We start from the raw sequence: 14,124 nt of genomic DNA on the forward strand, positions 1-14,124 counted from the left end.
ATAACAGGGAGGTGAAAGCATTGCATAATTTTTTCTCTGTCTCATTTTATCCAATTCAGCTCTTGCCAAAAATTAGTCCTACACCCACTAACGCCCTTAAAGGGAAATGCTCTTTTTTATGTGCGAGATGAAGAAAAAGGGGAGGATAAGAGATGAAAAAGAAGAACTGTGATAATTGAGGGACCTAGAAGCTATGGTGTGCTCAATTAATTAGAATCTTCACTTGTTTAAAAAATGGTCTCTCTGTGCACATTTAAGAACTGGTAATAAAATATCACTACTGTACCACTATGGAGTATCTCTGAGATGCTCAATGAAATACTTGAATCACAAAGTAACAATCTCTATTGTTAGGAGTTGCTGCTATTCTCTTTTTATTGATGTCATAAAGTAGGTATTTATGAGATGAGGTTATAAAGATCAATAGTATAAATGGAACACCTAATTCTCTCTTTTTCAGGCCAGTACAAAGCATTCCTCGGGTGGAATCTGTGAGAATAAAAGGTGACTGGATACTGTCAGTTAACCCTAATCCAAATGCAAAGAGCTCACCCTATTAACAATGAGTCATTTTTTACATGTTTCTGAGATCTAAAACTATCTTGTCCCTAAGTAGCCTTTATGAAATGTACAGATTTGAATTCATTGTAGAACTAGATTTGCCACATTTACAACTAACTCTGCTTTTCCTTTTTTAAAATAAGAAGGAAAAGATGGAACATTTTTTTTAGAATTCATTTAGTGGTATGTTTTTAATAAATGTGCTTTGGGGAAAAAAAAGTCCTTCTGCAAAGACAAAAAATCTCAGATTATAGGTTTGATACTTATATTTTGCATGTATTGAATAACAAGCTGCAAAGAAACCCAGGTATGGACTGATTTCACCTACTAATGAAGATTTGAGCCTATATTTATACACAGAATGCTTCACTACTCAGCTTAAGATGCAAAAGGTAAAGTTTTAGAAATGAGTGCAGTCACCAAACTCTCAACTATTTCTAGTGACCTGATTCGTTCGCCATTTGCCTTTTACACTTGTAATCAACATTATCATCAATCACTGCTAATTTCAGCTCATGATTAAAGAGTAATAGCTTAGTTTAGTGGTCATCATTAAGGGAAAAGATCTGCTAACAGCTGATCATACTGTTGTTCCTAATGACTCCTAGAGTTCCATTGTACAAGCATTTGCTTACCTCACTAAAATTAACACATAGCCACAAGGGTTTGAAAAGTTCTCTGGTTATGATATGATATGTTGCAGAAGAATGTGAATGTTTTCCATCATTAAACGAAGAAAAGCTTTCAAAAAAAAAAAAGCAACCACTTTTTTCAGATTTACTTTAAAAGTACTTAGAAAAGTATTAACATTTTAGTCAATTAGATTAACTTTAAGAGACAGAAAAAAATAATAGAAATATAACAAAGCATTTTATCATTCTAGCATTTTTCAATATCCAGCACTAATCATATATTTTTAAAAGATGTGGCTTTTAAAAATGTACTGCAATAACTTCTCTAATACTTAGGTTTAATACATGATATACAAGCCAACTTTAACATCTTATTTCACATCAAAAAATATTCCTTCACATTTCTATTATTTTGTTTAGAGTATTGTACAATGTGCTCCTTGAAACTTTTAGCAAACTGAGATATCAGTTTCTACTGTAACTTTTCCCAGTGACACTGTTCAATGAGAAAAAGCTTTATATGTGACTATATCTATAAACTCTATGCCTGACCAAGTGGCGGTTTTCAGACATAGCTCTCAAAATTCAAATACATAAACTGTTTCACTCCAATACTAACTGGTAAAGTCTTGTCAACTGCTTTTACAGCCCCAAGGGTTGCAAAAATGATAAAAGATCTCAATGGGTTTTGCACTTCCAGCTACTTCATGTCAGTGTCTGTCTAGTGTCACAGAATGGTGCACAAAGTGCAGGGATGGGAGAAGAAAGGTGATGCAACTCAACTCCATGGCATGCACCCAGACACAGACCGAGGCAAGCACACAGCTCCTGCTCAGCCCTCTGCTCTGCCCTGAGGGGTGCAGACAGGTGCCACGAAACCCTCATAGGGCTAATACAAAGCTGACATTTATGTCACCCTATGAAAGGAATTTGAGGAGGAAAAGACCCCTGCTTGTCTGCCAGGCTGTCTGTTCCCCATACTGTACTCAAAGCCTCTTTACTGTTGTGCCACAAAGTGTGAATCAGAGAGAACAAGGAACAAAATAGTTCTGTTATGGCAAATTTGAGGAACAATGTGAAAGCTACATACTGTGCAAAACCATTATATGGCTTTGATTCTTTTGTTCCAGAGGACATTATATACCTATTACATGCTTAAATACAGGCATTGCTATAGCATAATTAAAATGTTTGTGATTACAGAAATAAAAGAAGAAATTAAAAAGCAACACTGTATTACCTCTATAGGGCTGCTAAACCTTAGCCGTGGGCACAAAGAAAAAAAGCCACCAGCATGAGACAAGGCATGCACAGACCTTTGGCTCCATCTAAAAAAACAACAACAACAACAACAAAACACGTTAATAGGTAGAAGAGTTAGTATATAGCTGTATAAAATTACTTTGCCTTATTTCTATGAGCCTGCTGACTTGAGCGATGTTTCCATACCTCAAATGTTGCTGTAGACATGCCACAGGGCACAGCTTTAGTGGGAGCTGTGCTGTTCTGTGGAAGCACTTGTTAACCTCTTCTATTACTTACTTACTGTGTGTTCTTTTCCTCTATTGAATGAAAATAAAATAAAATAAAATAAAATACACTATTACCAAAATAATTCAAATTTCATTTGAGAGTTGAGATTCTGAAAATGATTTTTTTTTCTCAAGGGAAGCAGTCACTAATGCCCACTTAGTCATAAATAAATAAGTAAATAGATAGGTAATAGAGAGCCAGATAAATGGTTTCCATAGAGAGTCAATTAAATTATCACTTCCTTTATTCACAACTTTGTGGATAGATCCCTGCAAACATCAGGCACTGTAATGCTTTGTTTTGTTTAGTAATTCTAGAGAAGTCCATAAGTAAGACTGTTGTCACAACTGGGAATCCTAGATTTAGCTAACTAAGATACAATGTCCTAGGGATGCTGAATTAAATAAGGACTTTGTCCTTCTTTTCGAGTCCAATCCCAGAAGATGCTTGGGCTAGATTATCTTCTACAAAGTGTTTTTGCCACAAAGTCTATAGAGACAACTACCTCCCTAAAAGGACAGAATCTTAATCTTATAAAAATCCCATCTATGAATCTCCATTATTGTACAACTGGGAAAATCAAACAAGATACTAATATAAAAACCTGAGTGAATTCCTTGGTGCATTATATGTACTACCACATTTACAAATGACCACATGGACTGTGTAATATCATCCACTGTTGAGTTTCTTTTATAGTTCCCTGTGGACTGAAGTGTTTAGGCAACTACACTGAAGAGAAGAACCAGTTGTAGATTTAGCTGGGGGAAATCTTCTGTTTTTATGTGCTTGTATCTCAGCCATTCATCAATGCTTTAAAAATTGTTTTTGTATTTAATAGTGGAAGAAATTGCCTTCAACATAGCAAGAAAACGTGTTCCTTTAACTAAGCACAGCAAAGGATTGTAAATTGAATTGTAGACAGATATTAGCAGTGTGAGTTAAGATGTCATTAGCTAAAACTGCCCAGGAAGGGTAAATTTGTCAATTGTCATTAACACATTTTTTATCCCAGTACTTTAGAGATCAGAAGTGTTAACCTGGAAATGGCATTCTGACTTAAATCTCTTTAATGTTTTGAAGGATTGGTCATTTCTTTATGACACTGCCTCGCTCTTTGAGGAGAGTCCTTCCTTCATTCAGCATCTGCAAATTGCCTGTATTCACACTTAAGAAAGGAGAAAAGGATCCTTTCAATTGTTTCTTGAGTTACTCAGATCTGTCATAAAGCTGTCACTTTGGATTACTTCTTAAATGTTGGCTGCAGGCTGAAAACTGTATGTCCACACAGCCCTCATCTAGTTCAGGAAGGGTTTATAAAAGGGAAATTGTTGCTCTGCAGAGAGATGCCTGTTAACCTTATTCATTTGTAGAACTTGCTACCTTTTTTTTTTTTCTTCTTTTTTTTTTTTTTTTTTGCACTCACTTGTGCAGTTTAACACTGACAGAAAACTTTATTAACTAGACCTGGGCTGTGCATGTCAACCAGCAGTTTTTTGCAGAAAAGACCTGAGAGCTCCTGCCCTTTGCTCTTTAGTAAGATACAAAGCTGGGATTTGGGAGGTACAGTACTCTAAATTAGCACTTCTAGCTTTACCTGCCTTTGTCTGTTTTGTAATCCAGATGCCCTTTACCAGACTACAGGTTGTGAGAGACAGAAGTTGAGAAACAAGGATCGTGTTAGAAGCTTCAACTCCTACAAGCACCAATTCCCAGAACAACAAAGGATTCACTCAGCACTTTATTGGAGAATTTTCTATATAACTGCATGCATTCAGTTTAATAGTGAAGGAATAATCACTAAATAATACTAAGCTGAATTTAACAATATTGTAAATATATCTACATACATACATAACCTAGAACTTTCATCAAAATTAAATTTGTATCAAATTGTATTTAATCTGGAAGGTATTTTTCTATAGTTGTAATCTCATAATTTCAGGGGGGAAAAAAATCAAGAAAAAAAACCTGTAAAAGACAAGATTTAGGTAGCCTAAAGAGTATTCATTATGTATTCATTATGTAGTTATTATCATCATAGGCATCTGAATTAAGAATCACTGACTTCCCCAGAGCCCAAGAGTTTGCATAGATTTCTCATATGAAAGAAGTCTAACATGTATTTGGAAGAATAGAATAAAAAAATAACAAGGGATTGTACCATGACCTCTGCAAAACTTCCATCAAGAGAAAGAGTTGCTCCACCTAAGCTGTGTAGCGGCCTGGCTGAGGTGCAAAGAGAGACCATAACTCATAGCAATAAAATAAAATAAAATAAAATAAAATAAAATAAAATAAAATAAAATAAAATAAAATTTTAGGTGATGCAAGAGGTCTGATCTGAGATATGTTCTATGGCTGGTAATGTATTTGAGAGAACATCATCTAAACTTTCTGAAGACTGGGACTCTCAGCAATAGACATCAGATATTTCAATATTCACATTATATATAAAAATATAGTCCCGAGATTCAGTGCTCTTGCAAAAATAATATAAACTATACCTTGCTCATCTTCGTATTGCCTGAACAATTAGACCAATGTCCAGGACACAATGTTCTACTGTCAATGTAGCTCCCAGCCAGCTTGTGGACATGAATTTAATGATCTAATGATCCATCTCTGTAGCTGACTAATGATAGCATGGAGATCATCAAGAGGAGAAAATGAACAAGAAGATTAAACTTCTATCATTTTGCTGTGGAAGCTGGTTTTAAAATGGTCCAAGGTTTACTTTTGCAGGCAGAAGATTTCTCTTTTTTTTTTTTTTTTTTTTTTTTTTTTTTCAAGACTGCAATCACAAGATCTCAAAAATGTGTCATGAAAATTTTGTTATTCTACAACTATTCTCACCATGGTCATCTTCCTCACTAAAACATCAAGTGCCTTCTTTGCAGGCATGGCGTATCAATGCCTCATGTCACGTTCTTTGGATGCACTCCTTTTCTTGAGCAGAAGGAGATAATAGAACAGTGTCAGGCTGTTACACTGTTTAGGGATTTCTGTTGGGACGGGCATGTAAAAACACACATTCACAGCTTAGTTGAATCTCTGAGCCTCCCTCTCTAACTCCAGACTACCCATATTTTCTGTTCTACCTTCCAATCCTACTGTGGCACAGCAAGACATTTGGATTTTCCCCCTGATTACATATAAGCTTTGCAATGTGACTGCTGTATTACATGTTGGGATTTCGTATATTGTAATCAAGTATGATCAATTCCCTGCAGGTGCTATGGCAGGCAGAGGATGATGCAGTCCCTATTCCTGTTTTCTACATGTTGCCAACCTAACCTACAAACGCAGCTACCAATAGTGGTGATTGGCAGTGACTTCTGCACTGTGAGGAGATAATTGTGGTGCTGTGATATAAGCAAGTAAGGCTTATTCTGTAGCCTTGCTTTTGTGGAAAGAAATTCTGATAAGAACCATATGGGGTAAAAGACTAGGGTTAGAGAAACACAATTACAGGGTTGTTTTATCCAAGCACAGGTGTGACTGAGACAACTTCACCAAATATTTATATCTTATATGAACGTAGGCAAAAAAATCCAAAGGACTGTAGATGCTAACTATTTCTGACTCAACTTACTGTGACTACTAAAAAATAGGATAATTTTCAATGAGGAATTAATGTTATGAAGGGGTTTAATATTATATAGCTTAGGGTTTAATATTATACACCTCGGATCCTTAGCTCTTAGCCCATAATAATCCGGATAGAATTTAACCTATAAAACCTAAAAGGTGAGTCTGCATTACTTTTACATAGAGAAAAAATTCTCTTTCTCTCAATTTCAGTAGGTTTTGGATCCAGTCCCAATAGTCACAACTCCAAACTGCATGATATGTAAAAATGTCTTTTTTAAGTGCTCCTTGCAATCAGATAGAACTCTTTCCTAAATGGCATCATTCAATATACAGATTGTAGCAGGTAATTGTAATTGTAAATTACTGTAGTGAGCTTAGCATCAACTGTTTAAGTACTCACCTGGCAAAACTGCAAAAGCTAACTATTTTCCCTTTAGTTTCCAGTATATATTTCATTTTTCATGGCTCCTTAACTCTGATATTGAAGTGGGCAATTTGGACTGAAACTTGGCATAGAAGTTTTCAGCCTCCAAGCAAATATTTGTCATTTAAAAATCATGAGGCTGTTGAATAAAACTTGGCAAACTGTTCTAAAGCTATATATATGGCAAGTATATTTGCAAAGTATTAACGTACAGGGTACACATACTTTCTGGGAAAACATACTCTCACGCATGTGTGTGCAAGCACAAAATATGCAAATACAATCTTCTTGCACATCAGTACTCCTCATAATCTCTTGTTGATGATTGTATCTCAGAGATCTGAGCATGAACATCAGTTTGGATGTACATTCCATAACAAGGAACACTTGGGATTTCCTCTACACTGACATAATAGAGTCTAATCTCTCCAGAAGATATCTTAATGAATACTATGCATGCAGGCAGGCATTTTGAAAATATAAATTTCTAAAATACAGAAATAGAAGTATAAAATGTGAATTCGTTTTACTTGTAGTATTAAACTGTAGAATGTAAGGCTCTTTACAAATGCCTATACAAGGAGGAAATGAGAGGAAGTGACAGAGGTTTTTCAAAAAACTCTATAATAACTCACCCTTAATTATCTAATTCTAATCTAATTACTATTTTATAACTTCATACTGACAATTGTAGGAGGATGTCAAAGCCTTCACTGCCATCAAATTTAATAAGATTTTAGGCTGACCAGCAGGTAGCAGGACATCTCAAACCTTGTAGCACTTTATCTTGGTGATTCATGATAGCAAATGAGATAACAATGCATGGGAGAAACTCACAGACAGGAATTCACTGCCCAAAGTTGAGGGGAGAATTAGAGGTGAGAATAATAATGAAAGATGCCATTCATGTCAAACAAAACATGAAGGGCTTAAAGCCAGCACATTACCAGAAAGAATGACTAAAAAGATCAAAGATTTACTCACTGCAGAGTGAAGATATTTTGTCAGTTCTCTTCTTCAGTGACTGTGACTCAGTGTATTAACTCATAAGGTAGACACTACACTACAGAAAAGAAAAAAAAAAGTTGAATTTGGGGCAGATTGGAAGTTTTAATTGAAAAGTGTCCATGCTTGTCAATTCAATTAGATGAGAATTTACTGGCAAGACAGGCTAAGTAAGTCTTGCCAAAATATAAGAAAAAGACAGACTCATCAGATAGTTGTCTGAGGCAGGTAAACCCACCAAGACATTCCCCTCTGTTGTATGAGTTTCCTCTGCTGCATCCATATGTCAGTACTGCCTCATCCCTGAACTGGGAATAAGCTCTGCCATTGCAAGCTGCCCATTTTGCTATCTTGCTTCTCTTTCAGTTGTGTCAGGCCTAAACGTTTCTTTTTATTCTGATGTAACAGAGGACACAGTGGTGTGCAGATCACTTCATCTGTAAGTGCCTACCCAACTTACAGTCCAATCACATTTTCCAACAGCCTAAATCAGCAGTTGTGGAATGCCAGACCGATGCTACAAAAGGTCGGTCCTAATGCTCTTACAGTGAATAGCTCTGGGTTAGAATTTTGTTTTTTTTTCTGTTCTGTTTCTTTTTCTCCTCTGAAACTCAATGTACAAAAAAAAAAAAAAAAAAAAAAAAAAAAAAAAAAAAAAAAAAAAAAGAGCTGTGATTATGTGGTATACACCTAACTAAAATGTACTGTAATTGTTGAATTATTCTAGTGAAGTCATTTTCAAGTGACAGGTTTACCAGACGATAAGACTTGTTTTGTGGTTTCTCTGCCTTTGCCAAGCAGCTCAGAGCTAAGTACAGAGGGTGGGGTCAGTCCTGGACATCAAACCCCCGTGTGAATGGCAGCATTCTTCACTAAGCTTTCATGCTCAGGGCTTAAGTCAGGCTTTTTGCCAAACATGCCGGTCCAAGACAAATAGCCTATGTGGGTGTTTTGTGCACAAAGATGACTGAGGTTCATTTTAGCTAGATGGATAAACCTTTAGAAATCCATCTTGTTAGAACTGACTATATTATAGATCAGAGTTGCTGTTTATTGAAAAGCACTGTGAGTGGAATACAAATCACCTGCGAGTCAGAATGACCTGGGTGTGAAACACTGATGGCTCTTGGTGCATCTATTGCCACCAGTTCTTACAAAAAATGCAAATGGTTATGTACAGTGGCTTCACTTTATTTTTTTAATGACCACATTCCAGTTATGCCTTGTCATGTTTTTGCTTCTGCTACAGGAAAAAAAAAAAAGTACAGATGCATGGAATTTGCAAAGAAAAGTTTGACACTCCTAATCTCATTATTTTATACATATCTATAATTTAATATAGCTGTATTTCATAAGATCTATCTACTATTGGTGACAGGGATGAAATTTCCTTAAGGGTAAAAAAATCTATGTAATCCTAAACCTCCTAGATTCCAGTGCTTCATGGGGCCCACGATTGCTTTATGTACCAGAGGACTGATTTAGTTTTGGTTTTATTTTTAACTCAGCAGCCAAATCGCCAGTTTGTGAGATGCATTGCCCCAGTTCTCTGCTGGTTTCCTTCAAAACACACAGCACTCGTGACTCATCATGTACTTACAAGTTACTTTGCTCTTACAGGTCTCTTCTAACCTGTTTCTCACCATTTTTCCATTCAAGCATAAAGAAGGGCACATAATCTTCCAGAACTGCCCAAAATTTTGAAACCTGGAAAGTACAACCTGGGATGTCACCTTTAATAATAATTTCAGGAAAAGGGAAGCATCAGCAAAATACTTTGTCTTTTGCATCAAAGACTTTTCCCTAGGATATGGACCATTATTAAAAGCTTTATCTTCCTCTTTGGGAATCATTATTTAACCTTCCTTTTCTCCTACCTGGGAGAATGAGCCTGTTTTCATCCCAGATGCCTTCTCCAACTCAGTAAGCAATAAAGACAAAAGAAGTGGTGTTGTTGAAAGTTTACATAGTCTGTCAGGGTCTGGTAATCATGAAAAAGTACAGACAGGAGTACAACTGTACCAAATGTTTCAGTCACACTGTGTGAGAACTGAAATTCTCTGTTGCTCTTTCTGGTCCTTATTGAGATTGTCAGTAGCGCTGGTAGAGGATACGTGCTATTTAACCCAGGGCAAAACCATGGAGGGAGATTCAGGTGATCTGAATAAGGGCCACAGGCAGTGCTATCAGGTTAGCATGCAATTTTGCTAAGCTAATGTATCCTACTCCTCAGAATTTACCTTGATAACACTCAAGGCTGACTGCACTAATATGGCTATTCTTTTGCTATCATTCTTCGCGCTGTGCTTTCTGTGCACCTCTACCACAAAGAAAAAGGGCTCTGAGATGTAAACCTGCATGCCCTGGCACTTGATATTTTTTCACATTAGGATGCCAGGGAAACCAGAAGACTGCAAAAAAGTTTTGTTTAGAGGTGATTCACACTGCATTTAATGAAATGAAACAGCAGTGATGAAAACAAAACCTGGCAGTGCCGTGGAGGAACACTCAAGTGACTTGAGAAAGGGTCTTTCTTGATTAATGTGGTGTTGACAGCACCTTAATGGGTCCCATTAGAAGCAGGGCAATTAATGTCGTGGTTGTGCACTTTCACAGAGTTTGCAACATTATGCATTCTGCATGCATCCTAATTGCAGAAACATTCTGAAAATACCATAAAAAAATGTAAAACTATATATAGGTAAAATTGCCAAGTTTTCATAAGGCAAGTGCAGTTATAATACTGCACTATGGATCAAAGTACATTAAAATTTCACAGACCAAATAATGGAAATGAAACAAACTATTGAATAGTAACTTATCCCCAAAACACCATTCATTCTGTATTCAGAGTAACTCCTGGATCATACAGGAAAACTAAAAGGTGATCACGTAATTTATGTTAGTATGAAGCATATGCATAATGCTAAATTAAAGCTGAATAGTCAAATTTAATTCTGGTGTTACCTAAATCTGATTGCTTTGCTCTGTAGTTATTATCCATTGCTATAAGAACAATAACGCATGTTAGTTTAATTTTACTTTTTATGATTCTATCTAGAGGCTACTGTTGTGCAACAGTGACCACCAAAACATTGCTCCCAGACAAGATGCAGTAACCTCTAGGTCTTGCATTTAGTTGTGAAGTAAATATTTCCAAATAATCAAGACAACTATATCAAGATCCACATTGCATGCTACAAAACAGACATGAGTTTGGCACTTGTTCTCCCTGCCCACCCATGAACAACAAGCAGTGCAGAGCGTGGTTCATATCACCCGATGTGTTGTTCCTGTCCCCCCACCATCAAGGTGGCTTTCAGCCCTGGAAGTACCAGTTGCTAATAGGTCTGTTTCACAACTTTTTCTTCAAAAGCTCTTTTCTGTTACAATCCTGGCATCTGTTACTTTCCCCTTAGGAGTTGCTTAACCTAGGTGCATAACACTGTTTATTGAGAATCTGAGGCCTGATCCAGCATACACTGAAGTCATTTTCTGTACAGTTCAGTAGGGCTAAACAAGCCAAGGCAGAAGGAAAAAAAAAAAAAAAAAAAAAAAAAAAAATTGACAGGTCAGACTGGCAGGCTCATCTAGAGACTCTGATAGGTGTGCAAAGGGGCACACTGACAGAAGGACAATGGCTGTCGGTCATGTAACTCAGTGTTCCTATTTGTCATTAGTTTGCATCACAGCAAGCAGTAGGTTTTTACAGCCTCTCTCTGTTGTTTCTCTCCTCTATGCTATCATTACACACATTATTCCTTTCTTGCTCTTTGAGAAAAGTCTTTCTTCAGCCCAACTGCTTTGTGGAGACACCTCCTCCGAGTCTAACCATTGGCATTACTGGGCAGTGCTTCAGGTTCTATGTGGAGGAGAGGCAGCCAAGCTAAGTGAGCTTTCTGCACAAACACTGACCTATTTCTGTATTACCTAGGACCTATTTCCCAAACATGAACATCAAATTACTTTCACTTGTACAACCAGTCTCCTAGTACTTACAGCAGCACACTGCAAAATGAACCTTTCCTCTTGGATTTGACACCTGATTCAGTCAGCTTTCTATACATTTTATTTCTGGCTGTAAATCTGGAATTGCTGCCTCATTTTTAAGTCTTGCCATCAGAAGCTGCACGAGACTGTATGAGTAGGCCAGCCACAAGCAGCTGAGGTACAGCCCTCAGCTGAGCCTTGATAACTGCCTGCATACGTGCTTCAAGCAAATGTGAAACGAAAGTAGTTGCCCGAAAACAAGCTCACAGTGGATTTAAGCCACTTCCTGGGTAGTTTGAACTTGTTTGTTTTTCACATGCATCAGATCTACATGGACATGTCTCAGCAGATGGGTGGTAAGTTTAAAAGACTCCCTCTGTCAAGCTGTGAAAATTATCAGTCAGGCCCTTAAGCTGTGAGATCCCTGGTACAGGACCAGCTTCTGGTTTTGTATTTAAGTAAACTGGTACAATGAGTCTTACCCCATTATAAAGCAGCAAATTATTAAACCTGATAAGGTATATAAGCAATAATATTTTGATTATGATTGCTGTAATACCACAAAGGTTAATTCATTAAGGTCTGAAAAACATTTGGAGATCCATTTTAAAAAAAAGAGTTAAAGAAATGTAGAAGTGTTGCTTCGGTATTGTGTTATTTATCAGCTGTCTGGTTAGCATTTGTGCTCAGTCCGCAGGTTTCACATGTAAATCAAATGCAATGAGTCTATGACAACTTACAAGATTTACACAGATGGGACCTGACCAGCCCTCTGTGAAGTCACCGGAGGTGGTCTAGGTTCCCTAATGAATGCAAATAGGAGACACAAACATAAATATAATTTACTTTTATAAAATTCTTAATTGGGTTAATAAAATATCTCTGCAAAAAGCATATAGCTCATAAAAATCCAGACTCTGTGCATACCAGAGCTGGTGTGGATCAGGATAATAGACACAAAGAATTGCATTACCATGTTAATACAATAGGGAAGTCTGCTACCTCTCTTTTGAATAACCTCTCATGCAAATTTTGAATGTTGACCATGACACCAAACCCTCTCAGGGCACTCAGTTGTGTTTCCCTATGCTTACAATATATTTGATTTTCAATACAAAACTGCAGACTCATCAAAAGCCCACCTTTCTGACAGCATTCAATTATTTAAATACTATACAGAGTGGCTTTTTTCCCCCTCTGAATCTTGCATAAAGTACTTTAGGCAAGCTTACAAATAATACAGTATGAAAAGGACAAAAATCCAAGTGGGAAAAAAAATTACAATGGCATCCTTTTTAACTAATAGTTTCCACTTTTTCCTCAGCTTTGACTGGCTGTCTAAAAAGCTGCTTCCAAAATGCATTTAAGCATACAACAAAAACATATCCAAATTCTCTCCACAGTAATGATTCTATAATGTTCTTGAAGTCAAAAGCAAGTTTATTTGTAACTAGGGTAATTATCTGCCTATGTGTTAAATTATTTGTCCACATGCTAAATATTTGAGCTAAGCAAAGGTTCATTATTGTTATATACTTACAATATATTTAGTTTCTCATGCACATATTTAACAAAAGGATACTTACAAATACACAGGCTTCATGGTACTTAAAAAATGTTACAAGCAAAATCCTTGAATAATAAATCTGAAAGGATAATCCTAACATATACATGATGTTGGCAAAGTATTTTGTGTGTCATATATGACCTCAGTTCTTAGAGAGCACAATGCCATAGAAGTGGTAAAAGCCATAAAGGTACATTTCAAACATTTCCCCCTTTTAGAGACAAATGTTCACTTTATCTCATGCAACAGTGCTTGAACTAATTATACAGAGCAGTTTTCTACTTCTTCAAGTAGAAGATAAAATCAGAATTATTGTTTTACATGCAAGAAAAATTCCAAAATGTAATATTCTGAAGCTACAACTAGTTTTAAGTGTGACACCCTGAAACAAAAAGATGACTTTTTTTTAAGAATTTGCATGATCTAACTTGTGCATATACCAGTTTTCTTTTGCAAAATCTAAAAGAAAATTAACAGCTCTGTAGCTTAACTTCTGTGTTATTTGTACAATGGCTCTGACAGACTAAGAGGAGTCATTAAAACTGAGACAGCATTGCATTTCTGGTTGCTGCAGCCCAGCATGCCAGAACAGTGACATTCCTGATATATGATGACTGGAATACACAGAAGTTTGCCGTGATTCACCAAAGGCAAAACACATCGGGATGTTCAAAGTGTTCAGTGTATCCCTTTCATAAGCTAAAACACTCCCAGCCTCAACAGGTGTGAGACAACATCTGCTGGGGAGTGAGGTTCCCCAGGGCATCTCCTTACCTCACAGAGACCACTCCACACCCTGTGTCTGACCACAGTGGTAT

This window comes from Tetrao urogallus (assembly GCF_951394365.1).
Source record: "Tetrao urogallus genome assembly, chromosome: 6".
In the NCBI taxonomy this organism is placed as follows: Eukaryota; Metazoa; Chordata; class Aves; order Galliformes; family Phasianidae; genus Tetrao; species Tetrao urogallus.